Source organism: Triticum dicoccoides, chromosome 6B (genome assembly GCF_002162155.2).
Source record: "Triticum dicoccoides isolate Atlit2015 ecotype Zavitan chromosome 6B, WEW_v2.0, whole genome shotgun sequence".
Lineage (NCBI taxonomy): Eukaryota > Viridiplantae > Streptophyta > Magnoliopsida > Poales > Poaceae > Triticum > Triticum dicoccoides.
Window position 1 is genome coordinate 693,714,632 of NC_041391.1, and position 10,535 is coordinate 693,725,166.

Here is a 10,535-nt window from a genome sequence, read left to right on the forward strand (position 1 = left end):
AACTCTTCCTCCCCTCATTATGCATAAATCGATCACCTCTTTCACATTAGCCATTTTTAATGGTACTTATGCTTCAAAGACGAGTTTTGGTCATGGGCCCAAGGATAATTCTTCCCGGTGCCATACCATCCAACTCAAACATAGGTGGCTTCGGCCACCGCCCTCTCTCCTCGAGAGGCTTTGTCGCTTGGTGGTTTCTTGTTGTCTTTTTGCCTCTGGTGTGTGCGTGTTCTTGTGGTTTCTTGTGTGTGAAAAGTTTCCGTGCAAAGGCTTTTTCTTCTCTTGTTGAAACTTGCGGTGACTTGAGCTCACGGTACTACTGCGGCCAGCTACGGTACTACCGCAGCCAGCCACGGTACTACCGCTTGCGGGAGCACGGTACTACCGTCACCACGCGGCAGTAATTTTTTTACTGCCGCCTGGTTGAGCGGTACTACCGCCTCGGCGCGGTACTTCCGCCCGAGCGGTACTACCGCGATGATACGCGGTACTACCGCGCCGATTCGAGCGCGTGGGGATAAGGACGGGCAGGGGGAGTTTTAACTCCCCATACCCATTCGCTGTCCTCTCTCTCCATGTCGCCTCCTTCTCTCCCTCGCTCAAGAACGGAGCCGGCGTTCGTCGCCGGATCTCCTCCACCGGCTGCCCTCCCGTGATTCCGACCGGTGGGATCGTTCCCCACCACGTGCTCTTGCTATGGACCAAGGTTTTTCCCCAACTCCCTCTCCGTGTTGATTGTGTGTAGTGTTTCTAGGTTTTGGGGGAGGCTTGTGTGTTCTTGAGATTCTTAGGCTTAATCTCTGCAAGAGTAGGATGAAGGAGCGTGGTATTGCATAGGATTTATACTTGTATTGTTGTCTTGCGCTAGATCGGATCACCGTAGCACCGCCAGTGTTTCGCGGTTCTTTTCAGATTCAAACCGCCGGTTGGATCTGACGCGACGCGGTACTATCGCCCGTCTGGCGCGGTACTACCGCTTGCACGGTACTACCGCCCGTCTGGAGCGGTACTACCGCTTGCACGGTACTACCGCCCTTCGGGAGCGGTACTACCGCGCTCTGTGTGGTACTAAAAGTTTACTTCCGTTCCAACTACGGTACTACCGTGACCTCGCACGGTACTACCGCGTTTGGAGCAGTACTAATCTTTTAGTACCGCATGCAATGGCAGTTCTACCGTGGCTCACATCTATCGCATGCCAACTTTCTCGTATGCCTTCTATGTGTTTCTTGTGCTTTTTCGTGGCCTTTGCATTGATCCTTTCACGTCTTTGGTGTTTTGCGTGTGTGTCTCAGGTGGTGGCTCTCGCCGGTCCAACCCTAGTCGTGACACTGGCTCCAAACGTTTGCGCAACCCAGGTGAAGTACCAAAGGGCTCGTCTGCCTCCAAGCGCAATGTCAAGCACTCGGCTAGCAAGCACAAGGAGCCCGCTAAGGGCATGGATGAGATAGCCCAAGCTGATTATGTCCGTCTCAGGCAGCTTCACCCTTATGTGCACCCGCGTGCCACTTTCAGAGGTTGTGAGCTGTTCTGGAACAAGCAACAGACCAACATCTATCTGGATGTCATCAAGAACAAGCAGAAAACCTATGTGGAGGTGAAGTGGATTGACATGCATCACGTGAGGAAGGACAAGTTTCGTGACTACTTTGGAGAGGCTCTGGACTTGGTGGAGCAGTTTGGCATTGAGCAAGTGTTAACCTTCCACCTTGACTATGACCCTGAGCTTATCTGTCAGTTCTTTGCCTCAGTCTACTTTCACTCCGATGAGGAACGGAGGATGGCCTGGATGACCAATGGCCGTAAGCTGTCTGCTACCTGGAAGGAGTTCATGGATCTCCTCCAGGTTCCTGATGATGGGCTCGACTCTCCAGTGGGTGTTCGCCCCCATGCCAATGTTGAGTCTGCCAGCAAGGACAGGCTTGCCCCATTCATGGTTGAGAAGGCGCTCGCCAATGGCAAGACAACTTTGGTGCTCAACCCCTTCCTGGATATCATGTATCGCATCTTCCGCAACTCCTTGTTCCCTCGCATCAGTGACAAAGACAAGGTTCATGCCTATATGGTGGACATGATGCTCATCTGCGAGGAGGCTCGTTTGTCTCAGTCTCAGCCACTTGATGTCTCACACATCATGTGGTGTGAGCTCCGGTTTGCAGTGTTCAACCGCAAGGTGCCTATCTATGGGCCCTATCTGTTTCTGCTGATTTCAAAGACTTGGGAGAAGATGTTCCCTGATGAGGAGTTTCTTGCTCTAGAATGGGTTCGCCATGAGCCCATCTGCCTGCGTATCAAATCCAACTGGGCCAACACCACTACTCGTGCCGAGGCATCTGCTGCTAGGGCTGCTATTGATGAGGAGGGTGCTGGCGCCAAGGATGTTGCTGAGGGTCGTGCTGCTAGGCCTTCCCAGAGTGCCGCTATGCCATCATGGGCCAAGAAGCTGAAGGACAAGATGAAGACTCTTTTCTGCATGCAAGCCAAGGGGCAGTACATGACTCACGTGGCGTCCAAGGAGAGTCGTCGCCGGGACAACAAGATCTTGCAGCTCTATGGTGAGGCAGTGTCTGGCGGGTCTGAGGAGCACATCACTCCAGAGGCAGAGTGGATGGAGAAGCAGGGCTACAGGTGGACTGAGTCTGAGGAGGATGTCGAGGAGAACATCCCTGCTGCCGAGGAGACCGACGGAGAGGCTTGGGACGAGTTCTCTGCTTGAGCCACCTCTTGTGTGTAGGTGTCCTCTCTGCCTTTTTGGCGTCTCGATGCCAAAGGGGGAGATAGTGTAGGGATTTGCGAGTGTGTCGTGTGTTTGCTGCTTTCTCGTTTGAACTATTTGCTGCTTTCTCGTTTGAACCTCGGTAGCTTTACTTCATATGGTGTAAGACATATGCACTCTATCTATCCTAGCGAGCTTATGTTATATTGTGTTATCTTTATGCTATGCTATGCTTATTATCATGCCTTGGTCTCTAAAATATAGGGGGAGTGTTGATCCTAGTCTGTGTGCTATGCAGTCCAAAGCATTCATCTAAAGTGCACACATCTAGGGGGATCCCGTCTATATTTTAGAGCGGTGGGGTTTGCCCCTGCTCTAAATTATCTTATCTATATGCAAATCCCGTGTTGTCATCAATCCACCAAAAAGGGGGAGATTGTAAGGGCATATTTATCCCTCAGGTGTTTTGGTGATTGATGACAATGCATTTGCGGACTAATCATGTGCCTTGAGTTTCTCAGATACTTCATCTCTAGGCATGAGACGATTCGGTGCCCCTCGGAGACTATTGAAGTCGGCCTTGTTCTATGTTTCTCTTTGGTGGATTTGAGTCGTAGGAGAGCCGTACTATTAAGAGGGGGTCCGCGTCGGAAAGGTTTGGGTGGAATCAACACGTACACTTGTTCCTCCTTTCCCTGCATTTTGGAGCTTCCCTTTGTTATCTAGGTTGTGCGGAAATCTGACGACTACTGCTGTACTTGCGGTAGTACCGCAAGTACATGCGGTAGTACCGCTGTGTGTCACGGTAGTACCGCTCATCTGGAGCAGTAGTACCGCGGCTCCCAGGCCTTGTGCCGCTCTGGTGCGATAGTAGGGGCGGATGTAATTTTTTACATCCGCGCCCCCCACGGTAGTACCGCTCGTCCAGCGCGGTAGTACCGCGGGGGCCCATGGTAGTACCGCTCCCTAGGAGTCGTAGTAACGTGGCCCTCCTACCTAGTACCGCAGTGTCGCGGTAGTAGGCGCGGATGTAATTTTTTACATCCGCGCCCGCACGGTAGTACCGCGCCTCGTGAGCGGTAGTACCGCGTCGGATTTTTGTACCACCTCAGTTTCAGCGGAAGTAGGCATGGATGTAATTTATTTCATCCGCGCCCTTCCCAGGCCATGACTTTCCTGCCTAGCGGTAGTACCGCAAGTGGGTGCGGTAGTACCGCGCAAGCGGTAGTACTGCCCCCTTGTCAGGCTAGTTCCGGCCTATGCTGCTGTCACGGTAGTACTGTGGTCAGCCACGGTAGTATCGCACAGCCTCGCGGTAGTACCGCGCCCCTGGAGCGGTAGTACCGTGTGTTGCGGGCTGAACTTGTGGATAACGTTGGATTCTTTCCACGACTATATAAGGGGTGTCTTCTACCTCTAGTTCACTACCTCTTCCATCTCTAAGCTCCATTGTTGCTCCAAGCTCCATTTTCACTCGATCTCTCTCCCTAGCCAATCAAACTTGTTGATTTGCTCGGGATTGGGTGACAAGTGCCCGATCTACACTTCCACCACAGGATATTTGATTCCCCCCACTTATCCCTTGCGGATCTTGTTACTCTTGGGTGTTGAGCACCCTAGACGGTTGAGGTCACCTCGAAGCCATACTCCATTGTGGTGAAGCTTCGCGGGATTATTGGGAGCCTCCAAGTGTTGTGGAGATAGCCCCAATCTTGTTTGTAAAGGTCCGGTTGCCGCCTTCAAGGGCTCCAATAGTGGAATCACGGCATCTCGCATTGTGTGAGGGCGTGAGGAGATTACGGTGGCCCTAGTGGCTTCTTGGGGAGCATTGTGCCTCCACACCGCTCTAACGAAGACGTACTTCCCCTTAAAAGGAAGGAACTTCGGTAACACATCCTCGTCTCCACCGGCTCCACTCTTGGTTATCTTATCCCTTTATTTTTGCAAGCTTACTTGTGCTATATCCATTGCTTGCTTGTGTGCTCATTGTCTTTGCATCATATAGGTTGTCCACGTAGTTGCACATCTAGACAACCTATTTCATTGCAAGGTTTAAATTGTTAAAGAAAAGTCTAAAAATTGTTAGTTGCCTATTCACCCCCCCCCCTCTAGTCAACCATATCGATCCTTTCAATTGGTATCAGAGCCTCGTTTCTTTATTAAGGACTTTGCCGTATGAAGAGTATGGTTGACGTCAACGACGCTGCGGAGGAACACTCCGGTGTGAATCCCATCTCGTCTTCGGCCGAAGGGGGAACCTCGGTCTCATGTGAGGAATTCAATGTGGCTTTAGACACATTGAAAACCTCCATGACGGCCGAGGTTAAAAGCATGTTTACTGAATTTCTAGAGGGACTTAAACTATCTACCTCACCAATGAAAGTGGCGATCCCACTAACAAGGTGACGGATGCTAACTCCGATAAGGGGGAAGCTAACAATGAAAAGAGTCCTTCCACTAGTGATAGAAATGGCACCGGCATCTTTGCCCATGTGGAACCCCCGGTGTATAGAGGACCGATCCCCTCTACTCATTTGAATCATGCCGGTCCTCCTCCTAAATATGTGAAAAATGAAGATTATGATTCTTGGGTTTATCGCTTCAAGCGTCATTTAAAACATGTGAATACTAACCTTTGGAGAATTATTGAAGAAGGTTTCTATCCTCATGATCCAACCAACTTCACCCCTCGAGAAGAAGTGGACAATCAATTCAATGAGAGTGCTCTCTTCATCATCCAAGATGCTATCCTTCCCGAAGATCTCCCTCATCTTCGACCTCATGTCATGGCTAAAGAATCATGGAAGTGTGTCGAGCGTATGTATAGAGGAAGTGCTAGCATTCAACACTCCAACTATGAAGTGGTGCAAGATGAAGCCGATGAGTTTGCAATGAAAGAGGATGAAGAACCTCGTGAGCTCTTTCGAAGAGTGACCAAACTTGCGGTCGCACTCGGAGATCATGGGAGTAAGGACACGGATGACAACTGGATCAAGCGCAAGTTCCTCAAGGCCATGATGCCCTACAACAAGGCCATGTCCTCCGTCATCCGCCAAAGACCGGACTTCCACTCCATGACCTCTGGTGAAGTGTTGGATGAGTTTGCTGCAATGAACATCTTGGATAAGACCACCGACAATGCGGTGCTCCGTTCCCAAAGGGCAAAGAAGCCCAATCTTGCCTTGAAGGCCAAGGTTAGTGTGGAAGAAGAAGAAGAAGAGGAAGATGAGGAGAGCAACCCCGAGGACACGAAGTATGATTATCATGAGCACATGGCTCTTGCCTCACGACAGTTTTGGAGTAAGAAGACTACAAGACCCAACTTCAACAAGAACAACTCAAGTGGCCTCAAAGGGAAGCAACAAGTTAGAACTTGTTTCACCTGTGGCAATGTCAGTCATTTCGTTGCGGATTGTCCATATGAGAAGCGGGAAGACAATGGGGGCAAGTTCATTCGAAAAGACAAAGCCAAGTCCTTCCCCAACAAGAACAACTTCACCAAGAAGACTCCTTCTCGCGGGTTGGTGGTTCAAGAAGAATACCGTGAGGATGACGATGATGATGAAGATGGTGAAACAATGGCCATGGCATCCGTTGCCATTGTCTCAACTCCTCGGGTGTCTCTCTTCGATGCACCTAACGAGAACATCACCGCCAAGTGCCTCATGGCTAAGGCCACAACAAGGTAACCCCCAACATCAAAACCACCATTATTCCTAACCCTCCTTCAACGGATGACTTTGATAATGGTAAGGGGTCTAATGAGGAGATCAATGATTTTGAGTCCTTCATGAGTAAGCTCAAGGGCAAATCCAAGAAGCATTTCGTTGCTCTATTGGAACAACTTGGTGAAGCCAATGACATGATCGAGGCTCATGAAGAAACCATCACTAAGATGGAAAGCTATAGTCGTGACTATGCCGATGAGATATCGGATCTCTCTAATGCTCTTGAGGAAGAGCGTGAGCATCGTTTGGCTCTTGAGGAGTCACATAACGACGGTCATGCTAAACTAAAGAAAGATCTTGATCATGCTCTTGCTGTGTCTCGTGTTCTAGCTTCTGAGAAGGCTAAACTTGGGGTTGATCATGTTAGACTCATGGAGGAGTTTGATGTACTTGACAAGGCCCACAAGGTCTTGAAAGGTGCTCATGCCACCCTCAAGGAGTCTCATGCTCAACTCCAAGTTAAGCTAACTAAGGAAAAGGCCACATTACCTCAAATGGTCTTAATTGATAATGCAAATGCTACTAACCCATGTTGTGAGCATGTGCATCTTGTGGAGGAAAATGCCAAGTTGAAGGAACAACTCGAGAAAGGTCTTGTGTCATGCATACAAGGCGAGAAGAACCTAAATGACCTTTTGAGCAATCAAAGGGAAGTTGTGGGCAAGGAGGGAGTTGGGTTCGCACCCAAGTCCAAGAACAAGAAGAAAAACAAGGAGAAGAAGAGCAAGACCAATCGACCTCCTCCGCTCATGCAAACCTTTGTGAAGGAGGGAGAAGGTGCTCCTAAGGAGAAGAAGAACAATGGGAAGAGTGGTGAAGCCAAAGAGCGCAACGCCATTTCTCCCAACAAAGCCGGCGACTTTATCCCCTCTTATGTGTTGTGCCGTGCTAGTGATGGACATGTTTATGCTAAATTTGTTGGTTCTCCTTATGAGTACATTGAATGGTCTATTTGGGTTCCTAAGACCCTTGTTACTAACATCAAATGACCCATTACTCAATGGGTACCTAAAACCAAGCATTGATCTCTTGTAGGTGTTTGCTTCCGGTGGGGGATCATGGTTGCTCGATAGTGGAGCAACAAATCATATGACCGGGAGCAAGGACTTGGTGGTGCACGTGCACAATATCCCATCTATGCCCACCAATGTCGAATGGGGTGATGCCTCACATTCTAAGGTATTGGGTCTTGGCAAGGTTGTCATTTCTCATGATCTTACGATCGATAAAGTCATGCTTGTTGAGTCCCTTGCGTTCAATTTACTTTCCGTTCGTCAACTCGCACTCATGGGTTTTGCCACCTTCTTTGATATTGATACCGTGGCCCTCTTGTGGAGCAAGACTCTTAAAGTAGCCTTTGTTGGGCATGTCGAGAATGGTCTCTATGTGGTTAACTTCTCGGAGCAACCCACTAAGACCGCGACATGCCTAATGGCTAAAGTTGATGTGGGATGGCTTTGGCATCGCCGTTTAGCCCACGTCAATATGAGATATTTGCAAAGTCTTCTCAAGGGGGACCATGTCCATGGACTAACGAATGTTAGTTTTGCCAAAGATCGTGTGTGCAGTGCTTGTATCGAAGGAAAGCTTCATGAGACGGCTCATCCTCCCACGACTATCATCTACTCGAAGAGACCCTTGGAACTCCTCCACATGGACCTCTTTGGGCCCCCATCCTTTGATAGTCTTGGGGGTAGAAAGTATTGCTTGGTGATAGTGGATGATTATTCAAGATACACGTGGGTATACTTCTTCAAGAGGAAGAGTGAGACTCAACAAACCGTCATCGACTTTGCAAATGAAGCTCAACGTCAACACAATGCAAAGATCTTGACAATAAGAAGTGACAACGGCACCGAGTTCAAGTACTACACCTTGGATGAGTTTCTTAGTGATGAAGGGATCAAGCATCAATATTCTGCACCATATACCCCTCAACAAAATGGTGTTGTGGAGAGGAAGAACCGGACGTTGATGGATGCGACAAGGACCATGATGGCGGAGTTCAAGTCTCCATACAAGTTCTGGGCCGAAGCCATCAACACAGCTTGTCATGCATCCAATCGGCTCTATCTCCGCAAAGGCTTGAACAAGACTCCGTATGAGATACTCACCAGGAACAAGCCCAATCTCAAGTACTTCCGGGTGTTCGGGTGTAAGTGTTTCATTCTCAAGAAAGGTGTTTGTTTGTCTAAATTTGAAGCTAGAGCTCATGAGGGCATATTTGTTGGTTATGCTACAAACTCTCATGCTTACCGTGTTCTCAACAAGTCCAACGGACTCATTGAGGAGACGTGTAACGTAGAGTTTGATGAAAATAACGGCTCCCAAGTGGAGCAAAGTGGTACTTGTGATGTAGGTGATGAAATTCCTCCCCAAGCCATAATAAGAATGGGTATTGGTCATATCCTACCCATTGAGGAACCCCTTGTGGCCGAAGGAGAAGGACAATGCTCCACTCAAGTGGAGCCATCACCTCCCCAAGACCCACACGCTTCCGAAGAACAAAGTGAAGGCCCTCACCTTCATGAACAAGACCAAGGGCAAGATCAACCTCAAGATGGAGGTGAACCTCCAAATGATGCCCAAGGTCAAGTTCTCCCCCTCGAGCAAGTTCAAGATCATGAGCAAGATCAAGACGGCGCTCAAGATGATCAAGTTAACCTTCCTCCTTCCACAACCGAGGAAGAATTAGAGCATCGTGCCGCGAAGATTGCTTCCAAACTCACCACCCAAGGCCATCTCATGGAAAACGTGGTTGGAAGTCTAAGAAAGGGGGTAAGCACTCGTAGACAATTAGCTAACTATTGTGAACATCATGCGTTTGTCTCTTGTGTTGAACCCCAAAAGGTCTATGAGGCGCTCAAAGACTCGGATTGGCTCAATGCCATGCATGAAGAACTAAACAACTTCGAGTACAACAAGGTGTGGAGATTGGTGCCAAGACCTTCGGGGAACCACAACGTCATTGGAACAAAGTGGATCTTCAAGAACAAGCAAGATGCTCATGAGAACATCATTCGCAACAAGGCAAGATTGGTAGCACAAGGCTACTCCCAAGTCGAGGGCATTGACTACGGTGAAACCTTTGCTCCTGTTGCTCGTCTTCAATCCATTCATTTGTTGATTGCTTATGCTTCCCATCACAACTTTAAGTTGCAACAAATGGATGTGAAAAGTGCTTTTCTTAATGGTCCCATTAATGAGTTGGTTTATGTCAAGCAACCCCCCGGATTCGAGGACCCCTACTTCCCGGATCACGTGTATCAACTCGATAAGGCACTCTATGGCCTTAAACAAGCCCCACGTGCGTGGTATGACCACCTTACCGAGTTGCTACAAGATCGTGGATTTGAAGTAGGACAAATCGATCCCACTCTTTTTACTAAGAAGGTCAAAGGGGAGTTGTTTGTATGCCAACTATATGTTGATGATATTATCTTTGGTTCTCCTAACAAAGCTTTTAGTGAGGAATTTGCCGCTCTCATGACCTCCAAGTTCAAGATGTCTTCGATGGGAGAGTTGAAGTTCTTCCTTGGTTTTGACATCAAACAACGAAGAGAAGGAACCTTCATCAACCAAGCCAAATACACTCAAGACATGCTTAAAAGATTCAAGCTAAGTGATGTCAAGACGGCTTCTACACCAATGCCTACCAAGTGCCAACTTGACATCGATCCCAATGGTAAAGCGGTGGATCAAAAGGTATATCGCTCCATGATTGGCTCCTTGCTTTACCTTTGTGCATCTAGACCGGATATCATGTTGAGTGTGGGGATGTGTGCACGGTTTCAAGCCGCACCAAAGGAAAGTCACTATGTGGCAGTCAAGAGAATCTTTTGATATTTGGCTCATACCCCAAACTTTGGCTTATGGTACCCAAGAGGAGCAAATTTCAAGCTTGAAGGTTTCATGGATTCCGATTGGGCGGGGGACAAAGTGGATAGGAAGTCCACTTCCGGAGGGTGCCAATTTCTTGGTTGCTCTTTGGTAAGTTGGTCTTCCAAGAAGCAAAGTTGTGTGTCCCTCTCGTCCACCGAAGCGGAGTATGTGGCGGCCGGTAGTTGTTGTGCTCAACTCCTATGGATGAG